The sequence below is a fragment of the Silene latifolia genome, chromosome 10 (assembly GCF_048544455.1).
Source record: "Silene latifolia isolate original U9 population chromosome 10, ASM4854445v1, whole genome shotgun sequence".
Classification (NCBI taxonomy): domain Eukaryota; kingdom Viridiplantae; phylum Streptophyta; class Magnoliopsida; order Caryophyllales; family Caryophyllaceae; genus Silene; species Silene latifolia.
Genome location: NC_133535.1, coordinates 13,947,475 through 13,960,698, shown reverse-complemented (window position 1 = coordinate 13,960,698; position 13,224 = coordinate 13,947,475). Strand labels below are relative to the sequence as shown.

General features: G+C 40.4%; 1 non-coding gene across 1 annotated transcript; it reads left to right on the top strand.

The window, feature by feature from the left end:
- Positions 1–1,725: 1,725 nt before the first annotated feature.
- Positions 1,726–1,832, top strand: LOC141610355 (small nucleolar RNA R71). Its single transcript, XR_012528258.1, has one exon. It is a non-coding gene; the product is annotated as a small nucleolar RNA R71 (small nucleolar RNA).
- The last annotated feature ends 11,392 nt before the right edge of the window (positions 1,833–13,224 follow it).

Genomic DNA, 13,224 nt, shown 5'->3' with positions numbered 1-13,224 from the left:
AATGGCCTAGCCAATATAATTGGGGTTTGTGAATCCTCGGCCATATCAAGTATGAGGAAGTCAACGGGTATGAAAAACTTGCCAACTTTGACGGGTACATCTTCTAAGACACCTAAGGGTCGTTTTAAAGAACGGTCCGCCATTTGCAATGTTGTACTTGTGCATTTTAGAGCACCCATGTTAAGTTTCTCACAAAGGGAATAGGGAATGACACTCACACTAGCACCTAGGTCGCAAATGGCCTTATTAATGGTATATGTGCCTATAGTGAAAGGAATAGAATAGCTACCGGGGTCCTTAAGTTTCGGGGGAGACTTATTTTGTAAGAGTGCACTACACTCTTCGGTGAAAGCAATGGTCTCAACCTCATTGAAGGATCGCTTCTTTGAGAGGATTTCCTTCATAAACTTTGCGTAAGAAGGGACTTGGGTAAGCAATTCCATAAACGGGACGGTGACTTGTAAATTCTTACACATTTCCATGAACTTACCGAACTTACCTTCTTCCTTGTGCTTTGCTAGATGATGGGGAAATGGTATTTGGACAACTTCTTTTGGAGGAGCATCCTCCACATCTTTCTCATTCTCATTATCATTGTGAGCATCCACCTTCTTTGAAACAACATCACCCTCCTTAGCATTGGGAGAGACTTTTTCAACAATTACCTCACCACTTTCCTTAGGCATAGGGTGCTCAACAACTTTGGCATCAAGCTTGCTCTTCCTCTTAAGCATCAACAACCGGAGGGGAAATGGTACACGGTCCCTAACAAGAGGCTCTTCACTAGCCTTCTTTTTGTCATCTCCCCCAAGCTTGGCCTTTTTAACAACCACTTCTTCATCCAAAGTCATGGATGGCCCATCATAGCTTGTACCACTTCTCAAGGAAATAGAATTAACAGTTTCATGTGGTTGCTCACCTGGGGAAGGTAGTTGACCGTTCTTCCTTTGAGAATTAGAAGCGGCTAGTTGAGCCACTTGTGGTTCCAACATCTTGACCGCGGCACTATGAGCTTGATCATTCTTTTGAATTTGAGCCAATAATTCCCTTTGCATTTGGACTATTATGCCCTCGAGCTTACCAACTCCTTGATTGTTTTGTTGGGTATTTTGTGGTGGATTTTGTTGGTAATTGTTTTGTGGGGGCCTTTGTTGATTTTGATAACCCGGTGGAGGGATATACTTTTGTTGTTGAGGGACATAGGCATTTTGTTGTGGTGGAGGTTGTGGGTTAAGCACACTGTTGCTAGTGTAAGACAAGTTCGGATGAAATTTGGTATTCGGGTTATAAGTGTTGGAAAATGTACCCGGCGGATATGAACTTTGTCTAAAAGCTTGAAAAGCATTTACCTCTTCGATAGGAGCTCGACAATGAGCGACATAATGACCCGCACCACCGCAACCATCACAAATAACGATTTGGCTTGTTGAAGACACGACATTGAGTTGTTGAAGGGAATCTTTAGCATCCCTGTCCGCCAATTGTTGTTGGAGCAAGGCAATTTGAGCTAGCAAAACGGAGTTGTTGGAGGATTCTTCTTTACCTTTGGAGGACACAACTCGGGAATTGACATATTGGGCATCATGGACAGCCATAGATTCGATCGTGGCATGAGCAAGGTCGGTGTCAATTTGATCAAACCGCCCATTGTTGGCGGAATCAAGAATCCTTCGGGACTCGGCACAACATCCATTGTAGAATGTTATTGCTAGAAACCAATCATCTAACCCATGATGTGGGCATTGTATTTGAAGCTCTTTGTACATCTCCCAAGCCTCATATAAGTTCTCAAGAGCTTGTTGACGGAATCCGGTGATTTGGCTCCTCAAAGTTTGAGTTTTCTCCGGTGGAAAAAAATTTTGATAGAAGGCTAGAGCCAAAGTTTCCCAATTGGTGATTCCCATGGCGGTGCGGTCAAGGCTATTGATTCAAAGCTTGGCCTTGTCTTTCAAAGAGAAAGGGAAAAGTATTTCCCTTATTTGGGCTTAAGTGACGCCCGTTTGACGGATCATGGAGCAATAGTCACAAACGTTTTGCACATGCAAATTGGGATCCTACAAAGGACTTCCCCCAAATTGCTTCCTCTCCACAAGGCTAATGAAAGCCGGTTTGATCTCGAATTCCGGCGCGGTGATTTGAGTGGTTGTGATACCGGCCGGAAGTATGGCCGCGGTGGGCTTTGAGTGATCAGAAAGTTTCACCATCTTTTTGGTAGTAGATGGTGGTGGTGGTGGTGGAGATGATGAACTTGAAACCTCCTCCTCTTCAAGGGCTTCTAGATCGTCTAAGTAAGACTTTCTAGCACTTTCGGCTTGTAAGGGAGAAGAGGCCTCTTTCACTTCCTTCCAAAAACGTCGTCTTCTCCTAAAGGTTCTCTCGGGATCGGAATCCGGTGAAAGCAATTCTCCCTTGCGTGAGGACCTGGGCATAAGACAACAATTTCTAGAGAAGTGATAAGTAACGGTCTCAAGGAACAAGTGTTCCCCAAGACAAAGGAAAACAAGATAAAACTCGACAATTCAAAATGCAATAAAAATCGACAATTCAGAATGCCAAAATTTGATAGGCTTATCGCGTACCTATGCAAAGATAAATTCCCTAAACACAAATAAATGTAGTAATAGGGGTCGAACCACAAGGAAACGAGAATTACGTTGTGAATTGCTATGGGTAGATTCTTATCAAGGTCGACTTCGATTTTGGTTTGGTTGGTTTGTTTGATGATTAATGAAAATTGTAATGTAAATTATATGATAAAAGAGAGTCTAAGGGGTTCGGGTCACACATGCAAAGGTAAACATATGATCATGATAAACTTGGTACTAATAGTATTGTCAATTGCTTAGGTTTAGAGACACCCACCTTACGATATTAATGTCAACCATAGACCGGATCCTAGAGAAATTCTCGTCCATGACTAGGTCGTCCTACTATACATGCTTAGTCTAATTCAATTCCGTGCCTCTCGACTTATAGAACGAATGAACAAACTTAATCAATTGAATAAGGCCTTAAACGAAGATTAAACGTTATGGCTCAAGCATGTCATAGAAGCAATTTGAAAAATATTATTATTAACCTATTTTATCATGTTATATACTTGTTTTGCATGGCTTCCCTAGCCCTTAGACTAAGAGATTTAGCTACTCATGTTAAGGTGTAAATTGTAAACTATAAATAGAGAAATAATAAATATGATTGAGTGATTTATATGAACTAAATGTTTTAACATGTAAGAGAAATTAAACTAAAGTAATCTAATTAGAGTGCTTTAATTATAAACTAATATAAACTAAATAGATATGTAAAACTGTAAACTATATAAAAAATATCTTAAGGAGATGAACTAGAATGGAAGAACAATATATAACCAAATGCTTGAAAATGTATTAAGAACCAAATGTTTAAGAACTACAAGATTAACTTATAATGAAATCTAAAATGAAAACTATTGAGAGAATTGTATTTCTTAAGGCTATATATGAAAATGAGACGTAAATAATTGGATCCCCTAAGCCTTGGAATGCCTCTCCTATTTATAGGAGAGGAGAAGGAAAAAGTAAGCATTCATGATGCATGCGGCCCCAATCGAGGTTGGGCGGCCCCGATCGGGGTCGTGGTTATCCGGGTTAATTCCCTTAATTCTCTTCTTAATTGCAAATGGCATCCAATGTTTGTGATTAATGATGCGATTAATCACCCGGTTAATGCTTTCATTTGGCATCTTAAGAACTTTGGAATCCCATGCTTTCCCATTGACTTGGACTTTGAAGTTGGGCTTGATTTTGGTTGTTGACAACATTTGAATTATACATATGGATCCACCAATTTCTTCATGCAAACCCATGCCAATACTCCATGCTAGTCCAAAACTTAGTTTCATTTAGCCATTGTATTCTAGTAACTCATCTTGTAGTATTTTAGCTCCAAAAAGGCTTAAATATCCTACAACATGTTAAGACAAACAAATACACTAGAATAACAAATATTAGCTCATAACACTATGATAAGTGTTAAATGACATGTAAAATAGAGCTAATATAGGGAGTGCAAATATATAAAATACGCACTTATCATAGAGTCATGTCCGAATCCTTAAGGTACGTAGGATATCTCTTTGACGGCATTTTTAAGTTGATATAAGAAGGTAAACGTAAGCATGTAGCCTACGCTCAAAACAAGAACGCAACCGCCCAACGCAGTTGAGTAGAAAGACTACTCGGGCGAGTACCCAAACTCCAGAAGCTGATCAGAAACCCACTTAAAGAATACTCGGTCGAGTACCCGAAGTACTCGGCCGAGTACGCCCCACTCGGTCGAGTATCCTCTCTACTCGGTCGAGTTGTCATACTCCAGAAGCTACTGTCAACTATACATAGACCCTTACTCGATCGATTGACCGATACTCGGTCGAGTTCCCTCTACTCGATCGAGTACCTCCCTCACTCGGCCGAATCATGCCGACACGACTTCCAAATCACATAGTTAACCAAGTCAAGTACCAAAATACAACCAAACATCTTATTCTCATATTGCTACCAACAAGTAAAGCAAGACATACGATCACTACAAATCATGCCATATTATCATCTCAACTATTCCACAACACATAAGGCCAACTCATGCCATCTCATCTCGAACCACAACATGCACATCACTCTATAAAGCACAAATATAAACACAAGCATACACCGACCCCCCGACACACCCCGTAGTGACCGGTTCGAACTTGTGTGGGCAACATTGCAGTTTCGAGACGTCTCTCAAACCTTTGCGGTAGCTCCAAACAATTATTACCCGGGTTCATTTTATTAGACGCCCGATGTTCATTTTGTTCATTGGTTTTAGGTTCCAAAATCGTCGCTCTGATACCACTTTGTGACACCCCCATATACCAAAGTGCCTTACCAGGGACTACCTTAGCATATAAAGGTGCTACCATCTCGGTTACCCGAGTTAGTACGCATAACCATAATGAAACAACTTTTATTAAAACAAATTAAAGAAAAATGTTACAAGTTTTAAAACTCCAAAACGGTACAACCAAAACCAAAAATTATGAAACTAAACTCAGCTACAGCTAAACGACGCAACAAGTGATGCTTCCGCCCATCCATATCCCACGAGCTATCTCAACATCCATCACATGTTAAGTCAACTGCTCACCATCCCCGAATGGATCACCACAGTTTTGAAAACATAAAACGGGGTCAGTCAACTGTATAAACAAATTAAGCATACGAAGCGGAAACAATTACAAACAACACAATCAACCAATACTCCAACTCCAACAATCACCAGAATATCTGACTACACACTAAAATGTGTAGGCCTGCCAGGTTATCCATCGTAACAGGTAACCCACACTTCCAGTGGGGACCGTAGTTGTACCACTTAAGCCTCGCTCATCGCAACGAGCGAACCCATCTCCTTAATGTGCACATCCCCTTGTGACAGGAGTCACAAGGGGCGAATATGGGGTTAAAACCATCTCCCGACATGGTCTCACAACAACAACCAACCAACAGTATAATCCAAATCAACCTCCATCAAACTCAATTAAAGATATAACATGCCGACATTTAATCACAAACAACTTAACCAATTACATAACCAACTGAGTAGGGGGACCCTACCTTATTACGACCCAAGCAAATCACAGCAATCAAGTCAGAGAGGCTCCTCTACGAACTCGTCACTTATAACCATATCATACAATCAAAATCTACCCTAAACTCCCAGTTTATCCGATTAGGGTAAGTAACTATAGAAAAAACGACAACAATAAAAGTACGATACTTACCGATGAAATCGATGCGGACAAGGGATGTAAAACTCTCAAATTGAACGAATATAGCCTTGGAAGTGATTAAGATGAATGGAGAAGGTTGTACGTATTTTAGGTTTAAGAGAAATGATTAAGAAAAGATTAAGGAACTGTTACACGCCTTTATATAATTCTCCAATTATTTTAATCAAAACTACGGAATTTCACCCGTAAAACTGGTTACTCGGCCGAGTACTCGATGTACTTGATCGAGTATGCCCTACTCGACCGAGTACCAACACGCTCGGCGAGTACTGACACTACTCCAAAACCCAAACTCAGCAAACCCGACAGCCTACTCGACCGAGTATCCTATGGTTAGAAACCGGTGGTATTACATCCAAAACTGCTGGAACCCCTGATACTTCAGCAAATTCTAAACCCGCTGAACTTAATTTCTGAGAATCAACCTGAGAATCTGGTGGAGGAAGCTCGTCCCCTTGTTGAAATGAAGGGGATGATCATTTACAAAGATTTCAAATTTTCCCCAGTTGGTGCTCTTGATGATTAATACGCTCTCCCAAACTGCCTTGAACCTGAGTTTCAGCAATTTCTTAAGAACAAAGGGATCATCCCTACTGATACTGTAGTATGGGTGCCGGAGAATTCACCGATCAGGTCAAACTGGGCCTCTCTTGGTTGGTTCTGTATTCATGACTGGACATTCAGGGTTGTTGTAGGCTTCCATTTTCTCCTTTGATGATCCAAATCATCAAGGAAATTGAGGTTTCTCCTTACCAATTGATGTCTATGATTTGGAAAGTGGTGCATTCTGTTGAGTATCTTTAATTTGTTGCAAGCATAATTTGGTCATCACCCTAGATGATATCAAAAGTTGTTATTCTGTCAGGACTTTTAGCCTTGGAAGGATCGTATTCAGGGTTAGGATCCATCCCTCTTCCCTGGTTACTAATCTGGATAGTGGTGATGATACAAGCTAGTATGCTAGTTACATGTTTATCAGGACTAACTCTGTTGGGCCTGACTTGGCGTATCTCAACTATGAAGCTTGTCAGGGTGGTAAGCATGGTACGACCCCTTTCCTGCAAAAAGTTTGATTAGTAGAAACAGAAAACGGAAAACTGATATATTTGTCTATAGTGACATTGTAAAACCTAAATTTCTTAAAAGTTGTAGAAATATGATCATATAATGATACTTTAAATTATTTATTATTAGCTTGTTATGAGTAAATATTAATGAACAAGTGTTATAAAATTTAATTACATGTTTTACCAATTATACTTGTCCAATTTTGTTAAGCCTGATTCAGATGGTATTATATTTTTATTTTTTTATTTATGCAAGAAAGTATAATCCTTTTATTCATCCAAAATGGGATAGAATGGATTTAGTTTCAATACAAAAGAATAACTACTAAGTATCAACAACTCTAATAGGCTAAATTAGCCATTATGATCGACTATGTACAATCTCTTCAGACTATACAGGAAATGCTCTATTGAGCATACTAACACTGATGATAAACTTGATGCTTTGCATCACCTACTCTCAGATCACTCCAAATCCTTGAATATGTTAGAATTACGTTCCTTCCATATACAATAAACACTCCCAACTATGCAGCTAGCTTCTATACCTAGTATTCTTCCAATGCTTTTTTACTACTCCCTATAAGCTCAGTCCTATATATAATCTTTACTTCTACCTTTAATTTTCAATTTTTCATGCATTGGAATACCGGATTCTCCGAGAGTATGGACATTTTGAAAAATATATGCTTATGTGTTTCATTTGCACTCTTACAAAGAATGCACCAATATATATTTTGTTATAACTGAGAGATATGTATGTATTGCATAGAGAAGAAAGATATTATTATTAATATGATTGTGTTATTACTGTCAGAGGTACAAGGCTATATATATAGACTACATGATAACAGCTGCAAAATAATCTAACTATGGCAAATATACACTATTAACAATATAGACATAAATAGCATGATTTAGTCCGTTGGAGCCTTCTGATTGCCAGCCTTGATTGCTTGATTTTCGGGCTCCTATTACCCCCCCCCCCCCCCCTCCTCAAGTTGGTGCGTGTAAATTTACGACGCCCAACTTGGATAGTAAATCTTCGAACATTGAACGTCCAAGGGCTTTCGTCAAAATATCAGCTAGTTGTACCTTGGTAGGAACATAGTTTGGTTTGATGAGACCGTTTAAGATTTCATCTCGGATAAAATGGCAATCCACCTCAATATGTTTGGTGCGTTCGTGAAAAACGGGATTGCGAGTGATATGAAGGGCTGATTGGTTATCACATGATAACGCAATGGGTGGGCGATGAGCAATACCGAGAGATGTAAGGAGGCCTTTGAGCCATTTGAGCTCGCAAACGGTATATGCCACGGCTCGATACTCGGACTCGGCCGAGGATTTAGAGACCGTTGTTTGCTTCTTGGTCTTCCACGAGATGGGGGAGCCGCCGAGAAAGACGATATATGCCGAGAGGGACCTGCGACTAAGGGGGAAAGTGGCGTAGTCGGAGTCACAGTAGGCATGGAGGAGAAGGTGGGTGTTTGATCGAAGGAGTAAACCTTGACCAGGATTGGATTTTAGGTAACGCACGACTTGGAGAGCCGCGTGCCAATGGTCCTGTTTTGGCGAGTGCATAAACTGAGCAAGGATATGAACCGAGTATGTTATCTCGGGTCGGGTGATAGTTAGGTAAACAAGTTAACCAACAAGGTGGCGATAAGGTTGAGGGTCGTGAATGGTGGGACAGGTGGACTCGGGTAGGTTGTGGTTTGGTTCCATAGGAATGGATGCGGGTTTGGAGCCCAACAGCCCAGTTTCTTAAAGGATGTCTAAGGTGTATTTGCGTTGAGAGATGTAAATACCACTTTAATTACGCGCTATCTCCAAGCCCAAAAAATATTTTAGAGGACCGAGGTCTTTCATGTGAAAGCAATTACTTAGGTAGGTTTTGAACTTGTTGATCATGTGAGTGTTGTTCCCGCATATGACAATATCATCGACATATACCAAAACATGGATTTCATTATCGGGTTGGAGGATGGAAAAAAGGGAATGATCATAGGGACATTGAGTGAAGCCATAATGTTTGAGTGCGGAAGCGAGTTTAGCGTACCAACATCGTGGAGCTTGACGGAGCCCATAAAGAGATTTACGGAGGCGACATACCTTTCCGTTTGAATTAGAAAGAAATCCCGGTGGGGGTTTCATATAAACTTCCTCTTGCAGATCACCATGTAAGAAAGCATTGTGAACGTCCATTTGATGGACATCCCAGTTCTTGGCTGCGGCAATAGTTAAGAGAGTACGAACGGTAACCATCTTAATAGTAGGAGCAAAAGTCTCTTGAAAATCAACACCTTCAATTTGACGATTGCCCATAATGACAAGTCGAGCTTTATGTCGCTCAATTGAACCATTCGCATTATATTTAATTTTGTAAACCCATTTAGAACCGATGGCCTTTTTGTGAGACGGAAGAGTTTCAAGAGTCCAAGTATGATTGCACTCGAGAGCATCGATTTCATTTTGCATAGCATCGCGCCATTTTGGATCCTGCATTGCTTCTTTGAAAGAACATGGCTCGTGATTGTCAGTCACGGCCGCTAAGAAAACTTTATGGTTAGTAGAAAATTTATCATTTTGAAGAAATTTGGAGAGAGGGTATCGAGTACCTGATGAAGATGATGATGTGGCGGAAGCGAGATGAGTGGAGGGGCCGATAGGTGGGCGAACATAACCAGCGAGCCGGGTATTGGGTATCTTAGCACGATGGCCTTTGCCCATAGTCTCAGTGGTGGTCGATGAAGTGGAGATAGGGGTGGCGTCTGTTGTCGAGGAAGAGGGACCCGTGGCGGGTGTGGTTGTGGTGGAGGGGGTGGTAGTGGGATTGTTGGGGGTAGTGGACGTGGATGGTGTTGGCTCGTGAGAAGATGATGGAGTGGAAACAACGATGTGGTCGATGGGGGTCAGATTATCATCAAGGGATGAGGTCGAAGATGGGGTTGTGTCGTGAAGGTTTAGAGAATAATAAGGAAACTCGTGTTCAAGAAAAATGACATCGCGAGAGGAAAAATATGTACCCGTGTCAAGGTCGTAGACAAGCCATCCCTTTTACCAAACGGGTATCCCAAGAAAACGCATTTTCGGCCTCTGGGGGCAAATTTATCATGAGACCGATTGATGTTTTTCGCATAACATAAACAACCAAAAGTACGAATGTGACTCATAGGTGGTGGTTTATTAAAAAGCATTTCGTAAGGAGTCTTACCATTATGAATCATAGATGGGGTTCGGTTAAGGAGATAGACGGCCCCTAAAATGGACTCCCCCCAAAAACGAATAGGTAGACTAGCTTGAAAAAGAAGGGCGCGAGCGACGTTTAAAATATGACGATGTTTACGTTCTACTCACCCGTTTTGTTGTGGGGTGTCGATATTTGAAGTTTGAAAAATGATACCATTTTCTCGAAAAAATATTTCAAGACTATGAAATTCGCCCCCATTATCACTACGAAGGATTTTAATACGTTTTTGAAATTGTCGATCAATCATGGCAAAGAAATTTAAAAGAGTTTGACGAGTATCACTTTTACGACGTAATAGATAAACCCATGTAGAGCGAGAGAAATCGTCAACGATAGTAAGAAAATATTTCGACCCACATGACCCATTTTCTGAATACGGGCCCCATAAATCACAGTGTATGACATCAAAAATATCATCCGCATTATTAGAACTTAAAGGGAAAGGGGCACGAGTTTGTTTCGCACGAATACAAATGTCACAGTGTTTACTGTGAAAAGTAGAATGAGAAAATTTTGTTTTATCAATAAATGGTAAAAAACGGGAAAGATTGGAGGACGGATGCCCCAAACGACGATGCCAAAGTTCGACGGTGTCAAGATTGCCAATGGTATATGCGTGTACGTTGTCATTCCGGACACCTTTCAGGAAATAAAGCCCCTCACTTTGCTCACCCGCACCAATCACCATCTTCGAGGTACGGTCCTGTATTAAACAAAGTTGTTGGGAAAATTGTATAGTAAACGAAGTGTTTAAGAGTAACTTGGAAACAGAAATTAAATTACATTGCAAATTTTCGGCATAAATAACATCCCGTAAAATAAGACGAGGGGATAAATGTATGTCACCGCTTTGATTGGCAACGGCCTTGTCACCGTTGGGCAATCCCACGGACAAAGGCGAAATGTAGTGTAAATTAGTAAAATGAGAAAGACATCCCGACATATGGTGCGAAGCACCAGTGTCGATTATCCAAGAAAAAGTAGAAAAATTACCGCTGAGACGATCAGTATTTTCAGTCTTACGATTCTTCCACATTTGAGTTAACTCATCAAGCTCCCGGGCATCAAGAGTATTAAAATCAATCCTGTCCAAATTGTTAAGAGAAGAACGAGAAGTAGAAGCGCTATTACCATTAGAGGAGCCGGCTGCTGCGGCCATATGAGCGCGCGGACCAGAACCAGTATTTGGCTTATTGTGCTCTTGCTTATTGCGACGAGGGTCTGGTACGAACACTGCTTGACTAAGATCCGTGGCATTCAAATCGATATAAACACGATCACGAGGACGATCACCCCAATATTCGGGCCAATTACCCGTAACACGAAAACAAGTTCGCAAAAAATGACCGTGCTTTTTGCACACGATACAATATGGACGATTATTAGAATTATTAGTGGAATTATTATACTGAGAATTATAATAAGTATTAGCATGATGAGCAGTAGACTCCCGACCCCCTCCCTGGCTAGAATTATTATTATTATTACGCACTCTGGCCGCGAAAGCCATAGGGTCAGGGCGATTTTCATTGGTGTCAGTGAGGCTTTTAGACAATAATCTAACTCCCTCTTCTTGCAATAAACGATTGTAAACAATATCAAGATGAGGAAGAGGAGTAATACCAATGATTTGAGAGCGAGCATTATCAAAACGATCGTCTAATCCCATCAAAAAATCACGTACCCGATCTTTGTCTCGACGAGTTTCGAAAATAGACACCCAGTCACAGGGACACGATTTGCAGGAACACGGAGGAATTGGGTCGTGCTCCATCAATTCGTCCCAAAGGCTGGTAAGACGACCGTAGTACGCCATCAAGGATTCCGTTGGACCCTGTCGACATGTGCTAATCTCTGATTTCAGCCTATAGATGCGTGCCTCATTGGCTTGCTTGAAGCGAAGACGGATTGTATCCCAAACCAATTTGGCTTCGGGACGACATGAAATAGATTTAGCAATTGCAGGTTCGATGGTAGCATATATCCAAGCCGTAACAAGAGCGTTGGTGGAACGCCAAAGTTTAAAATCAGATGCCGTCTCCGAGGGTTTGACAATAGTGCCGTCTATATAGCCCAATTTATCTTTAGCGAGGAGAGCGAGACGGAATGCACGAGACCACTCGTCATAATTATTACCATTGAACGAAACATATGAGATCTTGGTACCCGGATTTTCAGAATGAATAACCGAGACCACAGAGGAATTATGGGATGAATTTGATGAGGAGTTTGTCATGATGATATTAAATTAAAAAATTGGAGAAGAGAAGAGGATGAAGAGATCAGAAGAGAAATATCACGTCTGATACCATGTTATAACTGAGAGATATGTATGTATTGCATAGAGAAGAAAGATATTATTATTAATATGATTGTGTTATTACTGTCAGAGGTACAAGGCTATATATATAGACTACATGATAACAGCTACAAAATAATCTAACTATGGCAAATATACACTATTAACAATATAGACATAAATAGCATGATTTAGTCCGTTGGAGCCTTCTGATTGCCAGCCTTGATTGCTTGATTTTCGGGCTCCTATTATATTTGGATTCATCCTAGTAAAACATGGAATATATGTAGCATGATATTAAAATGTACGCGAAACCGAAATCTAAAATTGGAGTCATCCTAACAACAAATTGCAAATGACATAGAGCGAAGTATTGAAAATCTAACAGTAAATACAGAGTAGCTGAAACTCTGAGAGCATAATATCGACAATCTACTAGTAATAAAACAAAAATATATGTGTTTAGATTAATCTTAATAAAAAATGGCAAGAGAGCATAATATGGACGTGCGTGAATTATGTATACGAAATGGTCATAGTGGACTTTCCTATTGATATGGAGCATCTATCTATTATTGGTTTTGGTTTTCTTAAGAAGTTGAAAGCACGTACAAATAATCGTAAATACTAACATAAAATCACAACACAATCAAATCAAATAACAATATTCCGACAACAAATATATACTTTCATGGCGACAACCGAACCACTACTCCGATGCTTATCTATATTAGTATATATATAGACACGCACACATCCTTAGTACATACTTCAAACATATACATAATCATAA